The sequence below is a fragment of the Engystomops pustulosus genome, chromosome 6 (assembly GCF_040894005.1).
Source record: "Engystomops pustulosus chromosome 6, aEngPut4.maternal, whole genome shotgun sequence".
In the NCBI taxonomy this organism is placed as follows: domain Eukaryota; kingdom Metazoa; phylum Chordata; class Amphibia; order Anura; family Leptodactylidae; genus Engystomops; species Engystomops pustulosus.
This window is the reverse complement of record NC_092416.1, coordinates 31,951,472-31,957,471: the sequence shown is the minus strand read 5'-3', so window position 1 is coordinate 31,957,471 and position 6,000 is coordinate 31,951,472. Positions and strand designations below refer to the sequence as shown.

Here is a 6,000-nt window from a genome sequence, read left to right as displayed (position 1 = left end):
CTTTAAGGATAGGTTATAACCGCCCTTTGTCTTTGTGGTCTTATCAACCAATCACAGCCCAGCTTTTATTCTCCACAACAGTGAGAAGATGTTTTAACTGCTTCGTGGTTGGCTGCTATAGGTGTGACTGTAGTGTTAATAAAGATTGGCTTGTTGTAGGTGCGGCAGAAATGACGTCAGACTAAGGGCGGAAATAGCGACCTGTGTCTAAGGCTGCCAGCTTCCTGGCTTCTTCCTCTTTTTCTACTTCCGGGGGTGAAAGGGCGTAGGCTTTGGGGCGTATACTGCTGCTTGCTGGCCGTGTAGCGGAGACACCAGGAGGGAGGCCGCGGTCGGATGAGGAGACCTCCATTGCTGGGAAGCGGAGGGGCGGCTTCGTGTGTTGCCGGGAGCGGGGCGGACAGGTAACGGCCGGGCTGTGTGACGTGATGATGCCGCCGCTGCCGGTGACACATCTGTGGGTACATGGCTGACATCCAGGCTGCAGCTGATGTGTCCTGCGTGCGGCTCTGGAGGTGAATGCTGCTGCTGACACTCATCTGTCATCTCCCTCCATGATGCAGCACTGGCTGACAGTGCTCTAGTCACACCCAAAGCTGCATGTATTCTACCCATCACCTCATCCTGTAACATCAATGTCCCTGCCCGGCAGAGTTGTCATAGGCTCACCATGGCACTGGCGGGGGGGCTCTGTTTTCTAGTTTTCTTTGGCCTCCTTATAATTGCAGTAATGCAGAAAACATTAGAGCGGCCAGGGATAGGGGGCTGCACCCGGGGGCTTCACCCGCTTAGTCTCCGCTCTGGTGTGATGTGTTGGGATGTACTAGAGCTGCGAATACTGCTATAGATATACTATAGATAGTTGGGATTTTACTCTCTGTTTACATAGGGGGCGCTAGAGAAGAGTCTACTGGATGGCGCTGGGTTATGTGGTCATAGATGTAGTGACGTGTGTCCCACCACTATAAGAACCACGGACCCCCTATCCCATCACACACACAGGTGCATCTGTAAATAGAGGAAGCAGCAACACCTGCACTCGGCTGCAGGGTGATGTAAGGAGGTGTCCTGTCCGCCCCCCCCCCCCCCTTCCAGTGCTTATGGTGGGATGTGTGTGTACGGGTCTACATGGCGCACACCTGTTGAGTAAACGGATCGGGCATGTTGGCATCAATCAGCCTGATCGTCCCTCCTCTGACGCGTCACTCCTTGTATATCTGATGGATTCTGTCGGACCCTAGAGTTGAGTAAAACAACAAATGGGAACATATCCCAATGCTCCGGGCTTAACCCCGTTGCCTATGAGCGAGTTTGGTCTCCGTGTGCTAGCGGAACTTCCTGGATCGAACCTTCAATCACTGAAATCATCGGACACGCTGAGTTCACTTCTGTGGTTTCGTGGTTCGCTGCGGGCGATCCCATAAACGCACGCAACGAGTTTCTCTGACCGAACTCATGAAGGGGAAGCGGCTTCAGAGCGAGAGAGGACATTAGATTCTGTCTTTGTATCACTGAGGTTGTGTTCACACGCAGCAGATTTGTTAAGGTTGTGAAAACACGACTACAAGTGGCAGGTGGTCTGCGCCGTGTTTGATGATACCGAAAAACCCTGTGTGAATATCCCCCGATACTGCCCACTAGAGAACGAGCTGCTGGTGTTTTGTATCCATATAGCTAATGTGCCGCTGGGATGTCGCTGTCTATGGGTAAAGCTTTGCCCTGTATTTTTGTGTTGGCTGCATTTTAGTTGTACATTGTTGGGACCCTACAATCAGCTGAAACAGCAACCGCGGATCCCGCTCAGCCGTCCTATTCTATACAGGACTTCCTGGATGGATCATATGACTGACAATCCCAGTTTCCTAGTCACTATAGAAAAGTTCAGGGATCACAGTCCTCTGTTCTGACAGTGACGGGGGGTCCAGACACTTCACCGTTTTGGGATCAGTACTTGCCTGATGCCCAGATGAATATTACCTTTCCTAAAAATCGCATCCACGTTCAGTAACAGACTGCAGAATGTCTGTATGGAGAAGCTGTAGTGTTTCAGCACATGTGTCAATGCCCCCCAAGACCTCTGTGCATGTAGATGACCCATGGACTGTCCTTTATACATGTCACGGGTATGGTTGTGATCTCAGTTTGCTGATATGTCTGGGGGATTTATCTAGTAAGGTATAATGTGATATATATGTATACACTGCCTGTATGCATAGACAGGGTCACTAGAGAAGAAGCTGCACAGGACTACTGCTATGTCCTCAGAACATGGATGCTGGGTGCATTTCTTAAATATGGATCTCAGACCTGAGCCCCTGATACAGATGATTGTTACCTACCTCTAGCAGAATGCCTACTCATAGGTTGATTATACATGTGGTATATATTAATTCATCTCCTCCATTTATACAATACATATAATAGACACATTATATGTATCAGAAGTGACTGAGAGTATAACTGTTCTATTTTCCCACGGCAACCAATCAGAGAGCAGCTTTCATTTTCCCACAGCTGTTTATAAACTTAAAAGAGTTCATTTCTATGGCTGACGGAGATTGTCATACTCAGCAATTTCCAGCAGCTACATAGAGCTGAATGGAGCAGAACAGACATCAGCGAGCGGTTGCTTCGCTCATCTCTGGGAGCAAAGAGGGGTCCAACGGAGGTACATCGGACCCCACGTTCTCATGAGCTGTGGGGGTCTGGTCACTGAGATCAGCATTAGGCCCTATCCTGTGAATAGAGCCTAACTTGTTTTGTGGGAAAACCCTTTAAAGCTGATCTCTGGTTTCCATGGGTAACTTGACACTTATGATAAAATTATTTCTGATTTTGTAACTTCTTCCCTCCTATGATCTGCAACCTGCTTGGCTATGGTACCTACAGGGACTCCTACAGGAGTTTAAGACACCCCCCCCTGTGACATCATTGGTTTACCATGCTGTAGTGTCCCTTACCCTAAAGCTCTGACGCCTTTATAGGCTTAGAGCTTACCTAGAAATCAGTGTCTACTGTTACAGTAAGTGCACAGTCTGTGTACACTATTTGGTATACAGGGGTATATGAGCTGTGACTACTGAGGCGAGCGATTGGCTCAGTGGTCACTTACCCGCAAAGCTGATATCATGACGATCCGATGACATTGAAAGCAGCAGAGCCACTGCTCAAACTGTGGGACTACAAGGGGGTTTCCATAGAATTGGAAAAGCCTCTCCAACAACATGTGTGACTTGTATAACACGTGCAGCCTAAGTGCGCTTATTACAAAACCAACCTGGAAAGTGGTGCAATATTTGGCTGCTCCTTCACTAGAGGCGAGGCTGGAAGTGTCTTGCATACATGCAGACAGGTGGTTATTAGGACACAAGTTATCACTGCAGGAGACTGTTACCTGCGGTGTAATAATTCAGTGTATGTTTAGAAGGTGCGAGTAGGACCACGCTCCTATTCACTCTGATCAACGAGCCCCTGATCTATGATGATGATGATGATGATGATGGTCCCACTAGGGGATCAGTGATGAGCACTGATAACGAGACAACCCTTTTAAGGTAAGTGAATTATTCAGCGCCCCCGGCCGCAGTCTATAGGTTGGAGAGCTCCTGGGCGACGTGTCCTAGTCTTAATAATTGATAGTAGGAGGTACATTATCTCTTCTCCATGAGAGATGCGTGACTAGAGTCTGCACAACGTCGGTGCGAACAGCAGATTGTGCCGGCTATGCATCTGTTATTTACATACAGATCACTCTATAGATGCCGAGTTAAAGGGGGTTGTGACAGATTGGAAGCAATTTGCAGAAAACGATATAAAATAGAAGAGAGAAAATAAGGTAGAATAGAAAAAAAAAGCTGAAAATTGTATGAAATGTAACATTTACTGGGGCTGCTTTACTGCTGATACAAGCAATTGCTGACCCCAGTTGTCACATATAGAGATGAGCCGATCCAGCATTCAGGTTTGGCTGTGTCACCTGGACCTATTGCCGGATTGGTGGTCCACCCGGGTGATTGACAACATTGGGTTGGTTCATCAGTCACGTGACTTGTTCATTCAGTCGGATAGAGCTGAGTTGCAAAAAAACCTATCGCAGCCACTATATGTTGTAAAGACTGCAGTGCATTGTGGGTTAGAACTATTAACTAGGGTTAGCAGGTTGTTGCATCCCCATGGATCTGATATGGGTGATATCCTAAGGAGAGCCCCTTTAACTTGTTTCTCCTCTCGGTGGTCACTTTCCTAGCTGGTTTCTCTCTGATACACAAGTGGCCTCCATATGGAAAATTTCTGACGCTCTCATCGCATGGGAATCTGATCCCGACCCTCGTTGACACAAGTGGATGTCCCAGGGGCTTCCGCAAAGATGTACAAGATTTGTCACAGACTAGGAAGCTTCAGATTTTACCCAGTGAGTTTCATAAAATAAAGAGTAAGAGACACTGAGGAGATGAGACGGCAAGATCAGCAGATGGAACTGAAAGCGGGCGACGTGTATGACTGTGCGTTGCACATGAGGATGTGGTTTGTACCAGCCTACCTCTGCTTGTCCTGCGCCTCACAGCCTGGCCAGTGGCCATAATAATGGCCATAATGGACCACCAATTATCTGGAGACATCACTTTGTTGGCCACGCCCCCCCCCCCCCCCAATGTATAAAAGTTCATCACAGGGACCGATATATTTCCAAATGCTATCAGTAGAAACTGCAAGTTGCCCCAGAAAACTCAAGCCCTTCTTTGTTTTATTGAACAAAAATGAAATGTACTCAATGAGAGAGATGACCCTCTTAGTATGGCAGCCGTTTACGAATTAGCAGCACAGCCAGATATCCCAGAATTGCCTTGGGTCTACAACAACTAAAAAAGTATCTGTTTACATTTCATCCAAGGAAGGTGTAGCGGGACAACAAAGTGTCTAATAAAACAAAAACAAACCCCTCCATTTCTCTGCTCTCCGCTCTGTAGGAGTAAGACAATGTCAGATTACACACGGCTCCTCCCCTATTCCTGGACTTTTACGAGAACATGTAATCTGATCCCTCTATGAGCGAACAGTCCGTCTTGTATCCCCAAGAGGGATTTTGCAGAGGTTTCTGAGTGAGTGAACAGTCAATGTAGAGAAGGGGAGGGATAAAGTGTATAAAACCTTTCTCTCTGATGAGATGTGACTCAGTTTCTCCCTATATTTGCCTGTGCAATTGAGTTGTGTAAAGTCTAATGAACGGTTAATGACCCTGCAAGATGTTCTGTTCATAACACGATGGACTTTCACTTCCGGAGCCTGAGTTCAGAACAAGCCAATCCTGGCCAAAATATTACCAATTATATTAATTAAAAACGGGTCAAAAACTGATGCGTTTTCAAAAACCGCACGGATTTTTTAACACATGCGTTTTTTTTAATGGACTGCTTAAAAACGGGCCCAAAACTGGTTCAAAACGCCACATGTGCGCCGGCCTCTGTCTATCCAGGACACGTGCATGCTTTATTGAGCCATGCATGCGTGTGCGTAGGAAGCCTGGATAATAGCAGCCGATGATGTATGGAAATATTTAGGGTCAGTTCATAGTCCAGTGATTTAGTTGTAGATCTGTGTCAGATCTGTGCTACAAATCGGAATATCAGCCCTAAATTTCTGCCTCAGATTCTCTTGTGGATTTAAAGAGAACCCGTCAGGCAAATTAACCCCCTAAACTAAATATATTTTCATAATTTGCCATTAGAGAGCATTGCCTCTATCCCTTCATTGTCCCTCTACATGCCTGTAAACCTAAGCAATGAGGTCCTAAAGCTGTATGCAAATGACCTTTGAGATGTCTAATGAGTCATTATCATATTCAAGCTGTCCAGCTTATTCATGAGTGGGAGGCACAGCCACACCCCCAGTGCTTGACTGACAGCCTGTATAATGATGTGAGGTATAATGGTGTAATGGCTACTCCATGTGCTTCCTAGTGCTGGCGCCCCCTGCAGTCAGTGTGTATCAGATACTCCTATA

The 6,000-nt window shown here is 46.8% G+C and overlaps 1 protein-coding gene across 16 annotated transcripts in view; it reads left to right on the top strand.

Moving 5' to 3' along the window:
- Window positions 1-218: 218 nt before the first annotated feature.
- Window positions 219-6,000, top strand: part of LOC140134832 (epsin-1-like) — a 34,852-nt gene continuing 29,070 nt past the window's right edge. For 6 of the 16 annotated variants that reach the window (XM_072155528.1, XM_072155527.1, XM_072155522.1 and 3 more), the window contains exon 1: window positions 220-404. The gene's annotated coding sequence lies outside the window, so the exon portion shown is untranslated. Of the gene's footprint in view, window positions 405-6,000 lie in introns of all 16 variants that reach the window. The other 10 variants (XM_072155520.1, XM_072155523.1, XM_072155521.1 and 7 more) reach the window with 5 other exon arrangements.